Here is an 18562-nt window from a genome sequence, read left to right on the forward strand (position 1 = left end):
AAGTTCAGCTGTTTTACAGACGTCACATGAGTAAGTTCATTGTCCTCATCCTGCAGGCAGGGGTCATCCTCTGCCTCTCTCCCAAGAGGATCTCCAGCCTCACTGGGCACAAAAAGCAACTCGGCCATCCTTTACTGGCAAGCTCATTCCAATGATGTTCATTAGGAGATGGCCTCTTAGCATGTGTCCACTACTTCCCCAGAACACTCCCACCTCACTTCAAATGTTCTTACCATCATTCCAGAAATAGTGACTCCTCTGAGAGGCATGTTCTCTGGGCAGCCACAGGGGCTCCCAGGCCAGGCTTCACTTCTTCAAGCTGCACAGGCATTCTGAGAATCTCTAACAGTATCTTGGTGGATGAATTGGAGTCATCTGTCAAGGCTTGTTTTGCTTCTCTAGTGAGTCAGGTCTGTGTCAGTGGCACAGGTCAGAAGGATATTCGAACTGGTGTTGATCAATGTATCAAGAAATTTCTGGATATTGCAAGACAGACAGAATGTTTTTCCTACAAAAAAAAGGTTGCCGTTATCCATTCAGAAACCAGAGCAAGTTATCAAAGAGGATGTCTCAGAACTCAGAAATGAATTACTGTGGAAAGATGCCCTGATCCAGAAATATTTGACAAAACCAAAGCATTGGCAGCAGGTGATGGATGACATCAACGTGCAGCATGAAAAACCTGCTGGAATCCTTCAAGCATCCTTGGCCAACCTTGAGCAGACATCTGCTAATATCCCTACACCTATGAAGCAAACCTGATGAAAAGAGCAAAGTAGATCATCCTGAAACTTTTCTCACATTTGATTCAACCTAAAAAGAATCTTGCAAAACATGAGATTTTGTGGATATGGCATTCTAGAAAAACTATTTGACAAACAATGAGATGATTTTTAGTTTTATGCTTCTACCAAAAATATTTACTCATTTTTATAAGCTGTTCATTTCTTTAGGACTTTCTAAAATGCCTACAGCTTGGTAAACCAGTAAGTTTTTTTGTCTTTAGCGAACTTTAGACTGTTAGTGTGATACCACTTATAGATTTCCTTTTGTTGTTTTTTGTTTTTGTTTTTGTTTCTTTTTGTTTTCTGGGTTTTGTGTGACTTTTCATCATTTTTAAATTGGTTTGTATGATCTAAGGGAGAAAATTAAAAGTAGCCTGGGAATCATAAGGTGAAGATTTTGGTTCTAAACATTTTAAGATCATTATTCCTCAGTAGTATTGTAGAAAAATATGTAAATTTGCTATGTTTTGGAACTTTGAACTACTTCAAGAAGAGGAATCTAATTTAACACTGTTAGTAATATTTCTGGACCTCTCATAATGTATCTATTTTGTAAATAGGTAGAAAGGAATATTATAATATCCTAGGTTAATCTGGTATATTTAGAGTAGGATTCTCAAGTTGATCATTTTATTTGGGGTGAGTTTGTTCTGTGTGGTGTTTCGTTTTGGGTGGACTAGGAAGGAAGTAAAAGAGGTGATACACTAAATTTTGTTATGCTAAATGAATCAGTTTAAGTTATGTGGTAGACCTGTTCTTACTTTGGATGCCAACCGGGGCACAGATGAAAATGAAGGGTTAAAGTTGCTGTATTAGTCTGTTTTAGTTTTGTTTTATTTTCTTTTTGCAGTTTTGGAGTGCAGTTTTGGAGTCCAGACCTGAGCTGACAGAGTTGAGCTGCCAGGTCTTCAAGTAGTTGATTAAGACAACAAGCCAAAATGAAAATAACAGTCAAGCCTGTTGGCTCAGGGAATCTGTCCATGGACAGTATTTTCAGCCTGGTCCAGCATCTGGCATGTAAGACGCTATGTTGGTTTGGCATCTTCTGATGGCAGTGACATTTGTGTAGGCCCAGTCTAGGATGGTTCTGGATTTCCATGGGCTGTTCTATTGTGGATCCAGGAAGTGATTGGTTGCACATCTGCTTGATTTGGGGAGAGGAAAATTCAATTGCTGCATTTAACTGACAAGCACAGTCTGCTCATTGGTTACGTTTCACTTTGTCGTCATAGAGGCCCCTTTGGTAAGGATCTACATGGGTAAATGAAAACTTATTAAGAGCAGAACTGATCTTTTTTTTTTTTATTGACTTTGTAATAATATTACATTAAAAATATATATGTGAGGTCCCATTCAACCCCACCCCCCACCCCCCTTCTCCCCCCCAACAACACTCGTTCCCATCATCATGACACATCCATTGGATTTGGTAAGTACATCTTTGGGCACCTCTGCACCTCATAGACAATGGTTCACATCATGGCCCATACTCTCCTCCATTCCATCCCAGAACTGATCTTTATACAAGTGTTTCACCCTCACAGGCAATCCTGATTTATATGTCAGTCCAAAGCTTGCCCGTGGCTTGACCAAAAGACCAGTCTATTAAACACAGCCTATGAGTCATGAAAAATGTAGCTAGGTAGGTTCATGGTCTTCCATACACCCTACTAAGATGGCACTAACTGCAGCAATTCCTTTCAGGCTTGGATCCTAAATGGCTTTGCTTCACATTTTTGTTTATTTTTACTTAAACTCCTCCTTCTCCCCCTCACCCTCCCCCCCCCCATACCACCAGTTCCTTAAGCAGTGCATAAGGAACTATTTCCCAAGCTTTTTTTGGACCCCCTGTTCTCTCTGTAATTTGACTCATTGAGTGAGATTGGCTGGGGAGTCAGGAGCTGAAGAGAAAGATCAGTAGTATCCCTCAGAACCAGATAGCTTTGGAAACAATCTGCTAGCATTCTCCAAGAATACCCTGCACCTTCCACTAGCACTTCCCAAGACCCACTGGCAAAGCGCTCCATGGAACATTCAAACTCCTGCAAAAGCACCCACTAGCACCATCTGTGAGTGCCCCATGGACTCCGCTAGTACCCTGTTGGTGAAGTACCCCATGGGCTTTCAGGCCTTTTGTTCTTCCATAGCAACATTGCGTTTAATCCACCACTATGATCACTGTGTCAGTTTGTCAAGAGCTGAGGCAAGTGGAGAGAGCTCAGCTGCTAGTGTCGAGGTGTTTGGTTAAGATAGCATGCCACAATGAAAGTAACTGTCAAACCTATCATCACTTCCTGTGATAGTACAAGCAAGAGGCTAGATAGGAGAAAGCACCAGCTCACCCAGTGTCCCATTTTTCCCTAAGGAAAGGCACTGGGCAAGAGCCTAATGGATCTAGCACAGATGTGGGGGTTGTCTCATTGCTGAGGGAGCACCAGACAAAAGGATCCTGTCATTTTATGGACCCAGAGGGGAGAGAGAAAAGAAAGGGCTAGGAGTGGAAAGTACTGAATACTGAGTCAAAGTGAAGAAGAGTATCTTTAACTTGCCCGCATTCCCCACCACCATCTGAAGCTCTCAGCAGAGAGTCCTAGGAAAACCTTGACTGAGGGCTGCTCTCAGTGGAGGTAACTGGACTAGGAATGCAGCCATGCCTAAGAGCATGGCCAGCCAGGGACCTGTGTCCTCGACTACAACTCCTTTCACACACCACAGTGTACTGGCTATGCTTGCAGACTGGTGTGAGGAGAACAACTTTCACCCATGAGGCTTGCCTGGTAAAGTTTCTGTAATCGTCTATGATTGGGCCTGAAAGATCACATGCAGGATTTTTGTCGGGAGCTGGACTGCTCAGAGGCAGTTTCCATTAAAGAAGGTGCTGCTACTGGATGGTATTGGTTCCAATAGACTGGGGTCTCAGGCCAGGAGTTGGGCAGCAGGGTCGCCCTCAGCTCTCCCACGACCATGGAAATCATGCCAAGTCTCAGTGTTTGAGGGCTGTCTTACCTTCTAATTATTTCATAGGCCTGCTCAGGTTCTCTCTTGAATTACTGTTGAGAAATACAGACAAGCATTGTTCTCATCCCTAATTGAATAAGGTTTTTGGTTCTGTTTTATATAATTTCATTAGTTTACATTAGTTACATCCCTCAACTCAAAACAAACCCCCATTGTCTTCTGAATGGGCTGGTCTTCTGCGGGTGCCTTGCCTGTTTTTTCCTCCAGTCTCGAAGGCACCTTCCCATACTCACTGATATCCTACTCATGGTCCTTGGTCTGACTCAGATGCCACCTGGTCCATGAAACCTCCTAACTCCTCCCTCTGCCTTCCCAGGGCTCCGCACTTTTTCTCTCCATGCCACCCTTGCTTGGTTCTCACCCATGGTTCAGTGATTTGTATCTCTGCCCCTTGCTGCATTGAAGGCCATGAGAAGCATGCATTATTCCCTTTTGAATATTTAGGACCATGAGTTATCTACCTATTTACAATTCATTTGTGTGTGCATATATGGTGTCTGGCATATACCACTGTGATTCCCAGCTTGAAGCCAGTGAACCCCTGGCAAAAGTTACAATACTTATTCATCTGCTTTTAATGTGAAAAAAATTCAATGTATCTTCACAATTAGAATGTCTACATTAAACAAAGTGTTTTTTTATTCACATTACTTATCACTTCAAGGTTTTTAACCTGGTTGTATCAGGCTAATTAGAAGCTCTGAATGGCAGCTTTAGATTTCTTGATTAAAACTTGAACAGATTAAGTTTTAGACAAATCTTTCAATAGTATAGGGTTCTTGATAGAAAGATTGGGGACTATTCTATTTGGGGTTTAGTGGGAAAAAGTTAAATTAATGAATGTACAGTTATTGCTACTTCTTTCTGAAATTTGAATTTTTCTTTCAAATAAATAATGATTTTTCAAAAATATATACATTCTTACCATCAACTCTGCCTTTTCCATGGGTATGTAAGGTGGTCTTCTGATTTGTGTTATTTGCACTTTCTGTTTCCTGAGTTATTCCTCCCAGTCCAGTCTATTTCCACTGCTATGCAGATAGATGGCAAACTTTACCTTTGGGAATTATTTAACTTCATTTATCTTATCATAGTTTCCATTTCCTTCCTACATACTTCCCCCATAGTATTCACTTTTCTATTTCAAACTAGAGGGAAATGACATTTTTATTTTTAGCACCTTCTCAAGGTTGGGGACACATTTTAACTGATGCCAGAGATTTGAGAATAATTTGCAAAAAAGTATATTAATCCTGAACCACAAATTAATCTAGAGATTTTGATTTTTAAAAAAATTTTTTAATAATGGGGTATAAAAGAAATATTTAAAGACTACTGTTCTTAAAGAAATGTACAATAACATCTATAAAAGATGACCAAAAATGCAGAGTAAATAAATACACAATATATGTGCATGCTATTTTAATAAGGCATCCATACCAATTATTTTCAACTATTAAATTACATTTTTTAGCATTTGTCTTCAGAAGTGCTTGTGAACTACTAGAGAGTTTCATACCAACTTTGACTTCTCCTAGGGCAATTACTCATCTTATAAAAATCTATGCAAAGTCATTTTCTCTGGCTTATTCCATTTCTAAAAACATGAATGAATGAAAGCACTGCATTGTCCCCAACTCCACAGCTTGCTAATTATGGTTTCCTTAAGAATGTAAGAATTCATGAAATCATCCTTCCTCCATCAAACCTTGATTATTGTGTAGTGTTTGCTGCCTGTGTCCATTACCCTGAGTCTACATATGGGCTTTACACACCTTCCCAGGGTAATAGGACATGGAAATATCACATGGAGAAAAGACAGCTATAGTTCATGCCCACCTAACAGCCTATTTAATGACTGTTTTCTCTGCCTCAATATACACATGGATCACTGCTTTTTCATTAAAACTTTGTTCAAAAGCCAACATCTCAATGAGGCCTTTAAAATTAACTCCTCCCTTTCCCGCAATGCAACAACCCAAACAAGCCCTTGCCCTACTCCCCACCCCCGCCAAATATTCCCATTATCTTTTTATTGTACTTACCATTTATATTAGTTCAGGTCTTCCTGGAAGCAGGTACCAAGACTGAGTTAAGCACAAGAAATTTGTTGATAATATTGCCTATGAAAGATAAAGGGAAGAGGGTGAGGGAACAGAAGTAGGTAAAGAAAATCTTCAGTCGACAATGCAAGAAGGGGAATAAGAGAAGATTGAGGAAGAATTTTAGTCTAGAGTACAACTCCGAAGGTCTCAACCAGTCCACAGAGAGCTTCAGAGCAAGGAACGCTTGTTAGAGGAGTCCTATGTTAGGGGAAAATGGGTACTTGCTAGTACCCAGGACTTTCTAGTCATTGGCTCCAATGCTTAGGCAGATTCCAAGGGTAGTGTTTTCTGGAGGTTGTCAGCTGACTGCAAAGGTTTTCTCATGAAACAGAATCTGAGTGGCACATATCCAAGTCTACTATAACTTCTAATTATAAATTTCTTATTTATTAGATGTTTTGTCAGTCTTTCCCACTAGAATGCAAACTCCATGAAGGCAAGAGTTTTGTATTTTGGTTATGATGTTTGCACCAACACCTAGAATAAGAACTGGCACTTAGTAGGTGCTCATAGGAATATCTGTTAAATAAATGAGTGATTTAATAAAATTAGTCCATAGGTAGCCATTTTTTAATTCATTAGTAAAACATGTCACAGTGTAAAATGATCAATATATCATGATTCATTTAACCTCTACCTTATAAATAAAGTAAACTTTGAAGGAAGGGCTATTAATGAAATGAATGGATTTTGAGTTTCTTTAGGGCACTTTTGTACTGCCACTGCTTTGTGCAGTACTTGATATGAACTCAATAAAGTTAGAGAAATGTGGAAATTAATATATGATATTTAAATAGTGCAATGGAAAGAAAGCTTATTTTTTAAAGATGCAGGTACCAGTGGTAACTTTGAAGGTTTTTTTCCTGCAAAACATTTCTTTTCATATGGATTGCCATAATATTTCACAGCTTCAGGTATGTAGCAAATCAACTGCAGAAGTCATCCCTCTAAAAGAGATGTAATATTACCCCAAGAAGCTAAATTGCATGTTATCTAAACATGTAATCAAGGATCCAAAGAGCAACATCCTTCTTAGAGGAAAATGAAGTCTCCAGGGTATAATGTACATTAATGGACAAAATTTAGAAAGTGGCTTAAATCATACTGTTTATAGATTACACGGTAAAGAATGATTGCTGATGGGATTCAGGCTGTCTTACCTTCAGACCAGCTGTGTTCAGTTAAACTGGGTTTCTTGGAAGGAAAAGGGGTATCAGTAAGTAGCTAGCCTGTGGTGAAGTTTAGGGCTCACAATGCTCCCCTCCCCCTCCCCCCAGTATTCACTGATAAATAGTGTACTCAGATTAGTGAAAAAGATAAGGATTAAGGGTGGGCCAGAAAATTCATTCGTTTATTTGTAGGCTGGGCATTGCTATTTAAGCACAGGGTTGTGGAACAGACTTTGAACACTGGAGTATGGGTGGTAGAAACAAAGTATATTGATAACTATAACTCCAGGCTCTGTGATCAATAATGAGCCCAACACCATAAGAAAGTAAGAAGCTAATAAGCTTGTTTTTTTGTTTTTTAAAGATTTATTTATTTATTTATTTATTTCTCTCCCCCTTGCCCCCCCACCCCGGTTGTCTGTTCTCTGTGTCTATTTGCTGCGTTACCGTCATCTTGTTGCATGTGTGCGGCGCCATTCCTGGGCAGGCTGCACTTTCTTTCGCACTGGGCGGCTCTCCTTACAGGATGCACTCCTTGCACATGGGACACCCCTGCGTGGCAGGACACTCCTTGCGTGCATGAGCACTGCGCATGGGCCAGCTCCACACGGGTCAAGGAGGCCCGGGGTTTGAACCGCGGACCTCCCATGCGGTAGACGGACACCCTAACCACTGGGCCAAATCCACTGCCAGAAGCTAATAAGCTTGTGATGGATATGTTCACATGTCAACTTGGCTAGATTATGGTGTTCAGTTGTTTGGTCAATCAAGCACTGACTTGATTGTTACTGCGAGAGTATTTTTGCTGATTTAAATAATTAGTTCTTTGCCTGTGTGGCTGATTATATCTAACATAAACAAAGGAAATTGTCTTCAGCAATGACAGAAGCTTCATCCAATCAGTTGAAGGCTTTAAAGGGATAATCTAGGCAGTTAGAAAGAAGAATTTCTATCTCTATTTCAGGCAGCCAGCTTCTCAGAGGGAAGAATCAAAACATTCAATGGAGTTTCCAAAGTGCAGGCTGCCCTACAGAATTTGGTCTAGCCAATCCCCACAGTCACATGAGCCAACTGCTGTAATAAATCTCATAATATTTACCTAAATACATATGTATGTATGTATACATACACACATATTACCCTGATGTTTCTGTTTTTATTCAGAAACCTGACTAATATAGATGTTGGTACCGGGAACGGTTTTTGAGAAACAGAATTGTAAGGGTGAGATTTCTGAGTTGCCCCTGGGGTTTTTGAAATTGGTTCTCTAATATGACTAGAGTAAAAACCATAAATGACTATTTCTAATGATAAAGAGGGCACTAATATTGTGATTTGACAATAGAGGTATGCAAAATATCAACTTTGGATACTGCTGCTCAAATGCTTATAAGAGATAAGGCTTGAAGTGACAGTATATTTGACACCTTAAAAGAGTTGTGTGGAGTAAAAAATTATAGTTTGTGGAGTAAAAAAGTATAATGATGTTGACTGACTGTTCCCAAATAATCTGGGTACAGTTATAAAAGAAAGGAATGAGCTCAAGTCTTCAAATTCACATGTTAAGCATGGCATGAAGGATGTGAAAATTTCTGTGTTCCCCTTTTAAAAATCTTATTTTGTATAGCTGCAGATTTGAGATTTCAGAAAACCAGACCCTAAATCTCATTTTTCAAGTGGCTGAATTATTATGTAAACCAAATCCCCAACTTTGCAGGGTATCTGCTTTATAAGTGAGGGCATTTTTTTTGATTGATTGATTGGACAGGAATGGGATCCAGAAAATTGGAATGGGGACATATGGGTTGATAATCATGGTGGTAGGGACATTGAAATCCTAGATTCTGTTAAGTCTTTGCCAGACAAACCTGCAATGGTGTGCTTTGAGGAACCAGGCACCCCACTTCCAGTCTGCCTTGAGGAATCTGCCATTCAACCTCCACCTGAATTAATTAACTCTTATGCCTGATAAACCTGTAACTGTAACTCCTGAGAAAACAACCCTCACTTCTCTTCGTGAAGAGATTAATCCTGTTTCATCTGATAAAAGAGAAATGGAATGCCCTGAGGCAGTTTACTTGAAAGGTACTTCTAATTCTTCTCATGACCCCTCTCTTCTTCCAGACCTACAAGTAGACTGAAGTCTCAACAGACCCCAAAAGGTAAACTGCAATGTGGGAGCCATGAGGAGGCACACTATACCGCAAAAGAACTGCATTTTTTCCAATTTATATAGACAGAAATTAGGGGAATATGTATTGGAATGGATACTAAGGATGTGGGAAAATGGTGCAAGGAATATAAAGTTGAATCAGGCTGAATTTACTGATGTAGGCCATCAGCAGAGACCTACACTCAGTGCCTGTCCTAGCACAATTACCCAAAATGACTAGCCTACTACCTGGTGGCTGGTTGATTACCTTGGACCACTTCCATCATCAAAGAAGCATAATTTTCAAAATTGGAGTAGACACATATTCTCGATACGGGTTTGCCTTCCCTACATGTAATGTTTCTGACAAACTATCACCCATTTATTTACAGTATGCCTTGATTACCTTGGACCACTTCCATCATCAAAAGAACATAATTTTTAAAATTGGAATAGACACATATTCTCAATATGGGTTTGCCTTCCCTACATGTAATGCTTCTGACAAACTATCATCCATGGACTTAGAGTATGCCTTATCCACTATTATATTATTCTGAAAGAGCATTACTTCTGATCAATGAAACCACAGAAAATGATGTGTAGGAATGTGTACATACTCATGGAATACACTAGTCTTACCATGTTTTCTGTCATCTTGAAGCAGCTGAGTTGATAGACCAGTGTTATGGTCTCTCAAAGTCTCAACTATGGCCTTAACTGGGTGAAAATAACTATCAGAGCTGGGGTAATGTTCTTCAGGAGGCTGTATATGCTCCTAATAATCATCCACCTTATGGTGTTGTTTATCCTAGAACCAGGATTCATGGATCCAAGAATAAAGGGGTGGGATATAAGTGGAACCACTCACCATTACCCCTAGTGAACCACTAGAAAAAATTTTCCACCTTAATCCTGTTATCTTAGGCTTTGCTCTTCTACAGGATTTTTGTTCTAAAAGAATGAGTAATTCCCCAGGAGATTCAACAATGATACCATTAAATTGGAAGTAAAGACTGCCACCCAGCCACTTTGGGCCCTCCATGCCTTTCAAAGAAGGGAATTCCTGTACTGGCTGGGATGATTGATTCTGATTTAAAGGGGAAAGTACGCCATAGCCATAAAGAAGAGCTGGAATACAGGAGCTCCCTTAGAGCATCACTTATTACTACCATGCCTTGTATTAAAGTCAAAGAAGACTGCAACAATCCAATCTAAGCAGGACTACTAATAGCTCAGATCCTTCAGGAATGAAATTTGGGGTCACTCCACAAAGCAAAGAACCAAGACCTTCTGAGGTGCTTTCTGAAAGTAAAAGAAATGTGGAATGGACAGTGGAGGAATGAAGTTATACGTATGAGATATCTCCATGTAACCAGTTGTAGAGATGAGGACAGTAATGGTTGTAAGTATTTCTTCCTTGATTTGTTATGAATATGTTTGTATATACACATAAAGCAAACATTTTTGGGTTTTTTTTTTCCCTATCTTAATGTGTTATCATAAAACGTAAATTGTACTAAATTTGTGCCATGGTATTTAAGCACAGGATATCAGGTTTAAGAAGGAATATCACCCAAGGAGTTGCATCCTCGTTTGGTGAAAGGGTTAGAGTGTTTCTGGTTATATGCTTGACAGTTGAATTATTAGCTGAAAGTAGATCCTCCCATGGCCCACTGGATGGAATGTGGGAGAGTATAGGCTATGATGTGGACCATTGACCATGAGGTGCAACGATGTGAGGTGCAGCAATGCCCCGAGATGTACTCACCAGATGCAATGGATGTGTCATGATGATGGGGGAGAGTGTGGCTGTGGGGGGAGAGGTGGGGTGGGGGCATTGGGGGTGAATGGGGACCTCATATTTTTTTAATGTAATATTTTTTTTAAATGAATAAAATAAATAAATAATTAGGTGAAAGTATAACTGTTACTGTTTTTATTTAGAGATTAATTATGGTTTAAGGAGGTGTGTAAGGCTGCTAAGTTAACAAAAGGTGGACTATGATGGTTAAGTTCATCTGTCAACTTGGCCAGGTTATGGTGTCCTATGGTTTTGTCAAGTGAGTACTGACCTGATTATTACTGTGAGGATATTTTGCGGGTTTGTCATTGTTAATTGATTACATTTGTGGCTGATTACATCTACAAGCAACAAAGGAGTTTGCCTTCAGCGGTGAGAGAGACTCAACCAATCAGTTGATGGCATTGAAGGGAGAACTGATGATCTGGACAGGCACAAAAAAGAATTTTTCTCTATATTTCAACGAGTTAGCTTCTCCTGAAGAATTCATTAAAATCTTCACTGGAGTTCCCAATTTGCAGCCTGCCCTAGGAAATTCAGACTTGCCAATCCCATGGTCATGTGAGCCAATTCCTATTACAAATCTCATAATATTTCCCTGTACACATAACCTCTCAGTTGTGTTTCTCTGAAGAATGCTGGCTAATAAACACCTTGAAAGAAGATCTAGTTCGTGCTTTTATGCTTAATAATGAGGAAATTAGGAACAGAAGTGAGTAAATGTATTGATATGTTTCAGACTCCCAAAAGCAATTCTTAATCAAACCTACTTTGTAAGATGTTATCCTTTTCTGATCCTAATGTTCTAAAACTTTGTATTCATATGAAGTAATTGTAATTTTCCAAGTGATTTATGTTAATTTAATGTGGATTTAAACTTTTAAAATTCATTTTTTAAAAAAGCAATTTAAAATATTGATATATTATTTTTAATTAAAACCATAGAAGTTTACAGACTAGATTTTACTATCTGTATCTACAACAATTTGTTTAAAATGAAGCACACACATACAATGTTTTCCCTCAAATCTGAAGACAAGATAAAATAATTTTGATACAGATGTTACATAAAAAACTATTTTAGCTTTATACTGACTTTAGTAGAGAGAAAGTCTAAAGTAGGAAAACTTTTCCATTATGAACTTTTTCCCCAAGATATATTTAATATACTATTTAAAGAACACAACTTCAATATTTAGCTTTATCTACCATGAGTAACCATTTCTGCTTCAGGCACATTGTGAATTTGGAGCCTTGCAATTTCTCATTCTCTTTAAGTTAGAAATGGACCTGAAATGTCATAAGAATTTCAAACCTAGATAGAAACTGTCTAGCCCAGCATCTTTAGTGTCACTATGTCCTATAAAAAATTCATCCAGAGAAATTTCATGCAAAATTCTTTTCCATCTGTTATTTAAAATAACACACTTTAAAATAATAAAGTTATTCATTGAATTAAGCAAAATCGCAGAAAATCATTGATATTCATTAAAGTCATTTAGCCACATCAGTCTTCATTTTGTGGACAGTAGTAATAGAAGACAGTTAAAAAAAAAAAATCTATCCGTGCATACATTAGTTTAAAAAACTTCCTTTTATCAATATTTTAGAAAATTTTTTTATTCCTGAAGTAACAACCAAAAATGAACGCATGGAGAAAATACTTAATATTTTACTAATATCTTATAAAATGTTAACAAAAATTGGCAAAAAATTTCTAAGATTCTTAAATATACTTGGCAAAAACCTTCATACAAAGTAAGAAATACAGGTTATAAGAAATTTGTTGAATATATTTAGTATCACCAATAATCTCATCAATGGAAATGGGTGCAATAATTATGTTGCATTTTTGCCAACATAATTAGGAATAGGCAAAATTGGAGTTCCAAAAATCAATGCCAGTAGATATAAGATAAAAGCACTACACTTTTGGGGAACAAACTCAAACATTTATTTTGTGAACAATATTTGCATAATACCAGGTGGATGAAGCAGCAAAATATGTCGTATCTAATCTAAAGAATATAACTATGTTTTTAAAAAATACTCTCTGCTTCCTCCTCCATTCACCAACTTAGGTTTCTGACCTGCCCAGTGTCAGACTTAGAAGATGAGAAGACCAGAACAAACTGGGTATGATTTTAAGGGACAAATATTGTTAAGATCTTTGTGTGTCGTCTGGGTTTGGCAAACACTTAAGGCTGATTCTCAGGTGCTGGGTGAATTTTTCAGAAAGTCTCCCAATTAAGTCTTCAAATGAGTCTGTAGTGCTCAGTTCCCTCCCGCTAGCTACTTTCTGCTTCCCTCTAGGCCCATGGGCTTCTGGTAATTCACTTTGTTGTGTATCCCTGTGAGCAGTACTCTTAGTGATTCTCATATCCCTAAGAGAGATGTTAACTTCACCCATCAGTGGAAGTCATTCCATCACAGTGCAACCCTGACCCTCTGCCCCCTCTCTCTCTCTCTGGCAAATCTAGTCACACTCCTCCCATTGTGATCCTTAGGTTTTCCAAAACTGGATGACAAATACCAAACTCCTCACCTCTTCCAGAGATTCTCTTGCTTCCTCTCTCCCTTTGCTCTATAATCTCCAGTGGTACTTCACATGTAGTATTTCCCTTAATCCTCTAGTAGCCCTAAAATGTAGATATTATGCTAAATTTATTTAACAGGTGAGAACAAAAGACAATGATGAAGACCTCATGATTACATGATTCATAACTTCTATTTGTTTACCTGGAAAGCACTGCACCCCATATTTACCCAATAAACTTCTCCCCACACCTCAAAATCCCTTTGCTCTCTCTTACTCTTCATGCCTCCCTTGATACCCCAAAAATTATTTATTCCCGTCATATGCCAGTACATATTTCTGTAAGAGTTTTCTCAGTATCATAATTCTTTTTACAAGGTAGAATAGTCCTCATGACTAGGAACATCTATTAGACAGGTACAGGGTGTTATTTCCCCTCATACCTTCAACATGTCTCCCAATACCTATTATAAAGTAGATGCTTAATAATGTTTCTTACATTATTGAATAAAGTATTAACTCAAGCTTTCTCAATGGGAATGATATTCCCACCAAGGGGGCTGTGCCAGTTTAAAGTTTTGTGAATCCTGGAAAAGATCATGTTATTTGAACTAATCCATTCCTGTGGGTGTGGAACCTTTGCTTGCATTAGACTCAGTTAAGCAACACTTTGATTAAATCACTGTTGATTAGATCACTTTAGGACCTTTGATTAAAGTATGTCAGTGAATCTTATATAATTGGTGTAGCAGTTTGATATTATTAATGAATTCCAAAAAGAAATATTAGATTATGTTTGTAAACTGATCTTTTCCTCTGGGAATATTAGATTATATTGGATTCATATGTTTACTTGATTAAGAAATTATGTAAACTTCTTGTGCCAGTAGGGCATTAAGCCCCCAACCTTTGGTGGGTAGGAACTCACAGATAAAAGGCATGGCAAAGGACAGAGTTAAGGGTTTTTGATGTTGGAGTTTGATGCTGAAAGCTTAAGCTGCAGCCCTGGAAAGTAAGCTCACAGAGGAAAGAGAAGCAAGCCCCAGGAAGCCTGACTCCTCACAGACATTGGCAGTCATCTTGGTCTAACACGTGAAAATAGACTTCCGTGAGGGAAGTAACTTATACTTTATGGCCTGGTATCTGTAAGCTCCTACCCCAAGTAAAAACCCTTTATAAAGATGAACCAATTTCTGGTATTTTGCATCAGCACGCTTTGGCTGACTAATATAATTAGAGAACTGAAAGCAGTAACACAGAAAAAGGCTACTGCCATTTTTTACCTTGTATGAAAGGACTCCAGGACTGCCTAAAGCTGCAGAAAGACAGAGAAACCCCAAGAGCCTGAGAGAGAGACTAGAGTCTGGAATCAGCAGAGAAGTTGAAGCAATGAAGCCCCCCAAGTGGCTAAGCCCACAGAGCAGCTTGAAGCTAAAAGAGAAGGTTAGCCTGGAGGAGAAGGCAGAAAGAGACTGACAGAACCACCATTTTGTCCTGCCACATGGCAGGAGTCCAGGATCCAGAGCCAGCCTTCTGTAAGACAGCATCTCTGATGAGGCCTTGATTTGGACATTTTCACAGACTTGGAACTCTAAGATTTTACACTAATAAATCCCATTATAAAAGCCAACCCATTTCTTATATCTTGCTTTCAGCAGTTTTAGCACACTGAAACAAGGGCAAAAATTGGTTCTTTGGGAAAGGAGTGAAAAAAAATTGTAGATATTAGATAAATAGATATATATCTATGAAGTTGAAATTTCAATGAGAAGAGGGCTATTTAAGTAACAAAATGTCTAAAAAAAATCCATCAAAGGATGATAATGAAAAAATGTTGAAAATTCCCATTTCAAATGAATTGCGTAGAATTATAGAGACAGGATTTGAACTCAGATTTTCTGATTGAGATTTCAACTTTCTTTCATGCTATCTAGTTTGCCAAAAGGAAGCCAATGCAAAGTATCAGAAATGGATTGGCTTTTATTAAGGGGATTTATTTAGGTTAAAAGCTTACAGTTCCAAGGCCATGAAAATATCCAAACCAAGGCATTAGCAGAGATGTTTTCTCAGGGTCCTACCATGTGGCAAAGCATGATGGCCCCTGAGCTCTGCCAAGTTGTCTGTCTTCACCTACAGAATCTATTGTCTCCCAGAATTTAGCTGTGGGCAACCAGGCATAAGGCTTGTCTCTTACTGGGTCTCCTCTCCCAGTATTGACTGCTCTGGTTTCTCCCTGAGTTGAGCTGTGATGTATCAGGTAAATGGCAGGGCTCATCTCCTGAGGTGCCCATGGGCCCAGCCCCTAGGGGTCTTCTTTCTGTGTCTCTATGCCCTGCAGTTTCCAGACTCTGGGACGTCTCTTAGCCTTCAGGGTTTCTCTGTTTTCCTATAGTCATCTCTCTCACAGGGCAAGATCAATATGGTAGCTTCCTTTTCCTGTGCATCTCTCTCTCTCTTTCTGTGCCTCCATTTATATCAGATCCAGCAAGATGGCAGAGACCCAAACTGACTCATGCCTTACTAACATAGTCCAGTCAAAATTGTCTCATACCCATAAGAATGGATTAGTTAAAAAACATAATCTTTGTCTTTTGGGCATTCATAAAAGAATTTCAAACTACCACACATGCTATAGTCATTTCAGCAGTTAAATAAATGAGAGAGAAACTTTACAAACAATTTTTCTGAAACCAAGATAATACATAAGCTATACATATACAAGATATTTCTGTGTATTTTATTTTTATTTCAAATATAACTCAAAATTACCAAGGCTTTTGTACAATTCTACTTCTCTCTCTCTCTCTCTCTCTCTCTCACACACACACAAACACACACACATGCACACACATACCTGATCTATATCAACCCCAATGATATCGCTCATATAAAAGTTATTGTTATATTTTATATAATTACTTACAATTTTAAACATAATCATAAACATTTACTATGTAGGGAGTTAACGATGGTAATTATTTTATTTTCTCTAGCAAAATTATCCTCTGTTGAGTATTTCCAACCCATTAACAATCACTTACATCTCACAGTACTAATGGATCTCCTGCTGACAAGTCAGATTAAGGCTTTCTTAGCTTTTTTGAACTATTGTGTGACTGCAAATCAATTGGTAGAACTGTATTACAGCTGTCTGTCATCCTTCTGAATCAGCCTCACTGTGACCATTTGTCAAAACTAGAGTCAAATACCTTAGGAAATTTGTCAAAATAATGGTAACAGCTGTTTGACATTCAGTGTACAGGAGATTTTTGCAGAAGTCTCTGTCACACAAAATCAACCCCTCCAGATACCTACTGTGAATTATTATCTGTAGAAAGCAGAACTGAGTATTAAATATATGGATCCCAAAAATGCATGTAATCTTGAGCCAAACAAGGAAGAATACAGATCTTATTTATAATAACTCTGCTTATTCCTACAAAGGCACGGTGAAATCATATGTATTTATGAAAATTGACTTCTTAAGTCTATAACAGATTTTTTCCTTTTTTGTTGTTGTTGTTGTTGCATAATCTTGTTGTGTCAGCTCTCCCTCTGTGCGGCGCCATTCTGGGGCAGGCTGCACTTTCTTTCGTGCTGGGCGGCTCTCCTTACGGGACACACTCCTTGTGCATGGGGCCCCCCTATGCAGGGGACACCCCTGCATGGCATGGCATGACACTCCTTGCGTGCATCAGCCCTGTGCATAGGCCAGCTCCACATGGGTCAAGGAGGCCTGGGGTTTGAACCATGGACCTCCCATGTGGTAGGCAGATGTCCTATCCATTGGGCCAAGTCTGCTTCCCTATAACAGACTTCTTAACTAACGCCTTTAAGGAAATTTCTAATCAGTTGCAAACAAAAATAGAACTTTCCAATATCCTAAGGCACATTGTAAATGAGACAGTTTGAATTTGGTGAATTTCCCCAAAAAGATTATGTTTTTTAACTAATCCATTCCTGTGGGTATGAGACCCTTTGATTGCATTAGATTCTGTTAAGGGATATTGATTAGATCACTTGATTAGATTGTTTTTGTTTGGACTACATCAGTGAGGCCTCACTCAAGTTGGGTCTCTGCTCTCTTGCTCTGTCTTATAGAAATTGAGAACATATAGACACAGAGAGAAAGGGAGCACTGCCATCTTTCACCCTGCCATGTGAGAGAGGGCTCAAGGATTGCTAGCAGCCAAGACTGAAGCATGAAGCCACCAAGGGCTGGGTTCATGGAGCTGAAGAGATGAGCCATATGCCTGATCATCACAGCTGGGTTCAGGGAGATAGTGAGCTTGAGGGAAAGCTAGGGACCTAGGCAGAAATTGGCCACCATCTTTTCTCATCACATGACCAGATTCCAGGATCACCGATAGCTGACTTTGGTGAGAAAGATCTCTGATTGTGCCTTTATTTGAATATTTTCACTACTTCAGATCTGTAAGATATTCCCCTAATAAAATTCCCATTATGTAAAAAAAAGCCAACCCATTTTGGGTATTTTTGCATTGCAGCCTCTAGCAAACTAAAATAGTAAATAACTGATAAATATTTTTGAGAGAAAAAATCCTTTTCATTAGTTATGCATGTGTTTAAAAGTTTACTGTTTGTCTGGAATAAGATCTTCTGGTTGAAAGGCTCAGAAATCAGTAATAGCTGGTTTTAATTCTCTAAGAAGTTCTCATTCAGTGATGAAGTAGAAGTATGGGGATTTAAAGAAGGAACAGGAAAAACAATGCCATAAATATTTCAGAATTGCAATTTTACACAAGGAAGAACAATTCATTGTTGCCTTTCCAAGTAAATCCAGGTTTTCCAACATCATTCTTTTTCCCTCACACATCTCTCTATTGTTGGAGAACCAGACAGCTCAAATACTTAACCAGTGTTATGAGGTAGTAGTTTTCCTGGTAGTTGTTGTCTAAAATTCCTTCTATCCCTTGTCCCTTCCTCCCTATTAAGCAATCGTCAGGCTGCTTTTGTTTTAAGAAAGGATGAC

General features: G+C 38.7%; 1 pseudogene; it reads left to right on the forward strand.

Moving 5' to 3' along the window:
* Window positions 1-267: 267 nt before the first annotated feature.
* On the forward strand, window positions 268-762 carry LOC101425742 (mediator of RNA polymerase II transcription subunit 28 pseudogene; annotated as a pseudogene).
* Window positions 763-18562: the final 17800 nt, after the last annotated feature.

The sequence above is a fragment of the Dasypus novemcinctus genome, chromosome 4 (genome assembly GCF_030445035.2).
Source record: "Dasypus novemcinctus isolate mDasNov1 chromosome 4, mDasNov1.1.hap2, whole genome shotgun sequence".
Taxonomy (NCBI): domain Eukaryota; kingdom Metazoa; phylum Chordata; class Mammalia; order Cingulata; family Dasypodidae; genus Dasypus; species Dasypus novemcinctus.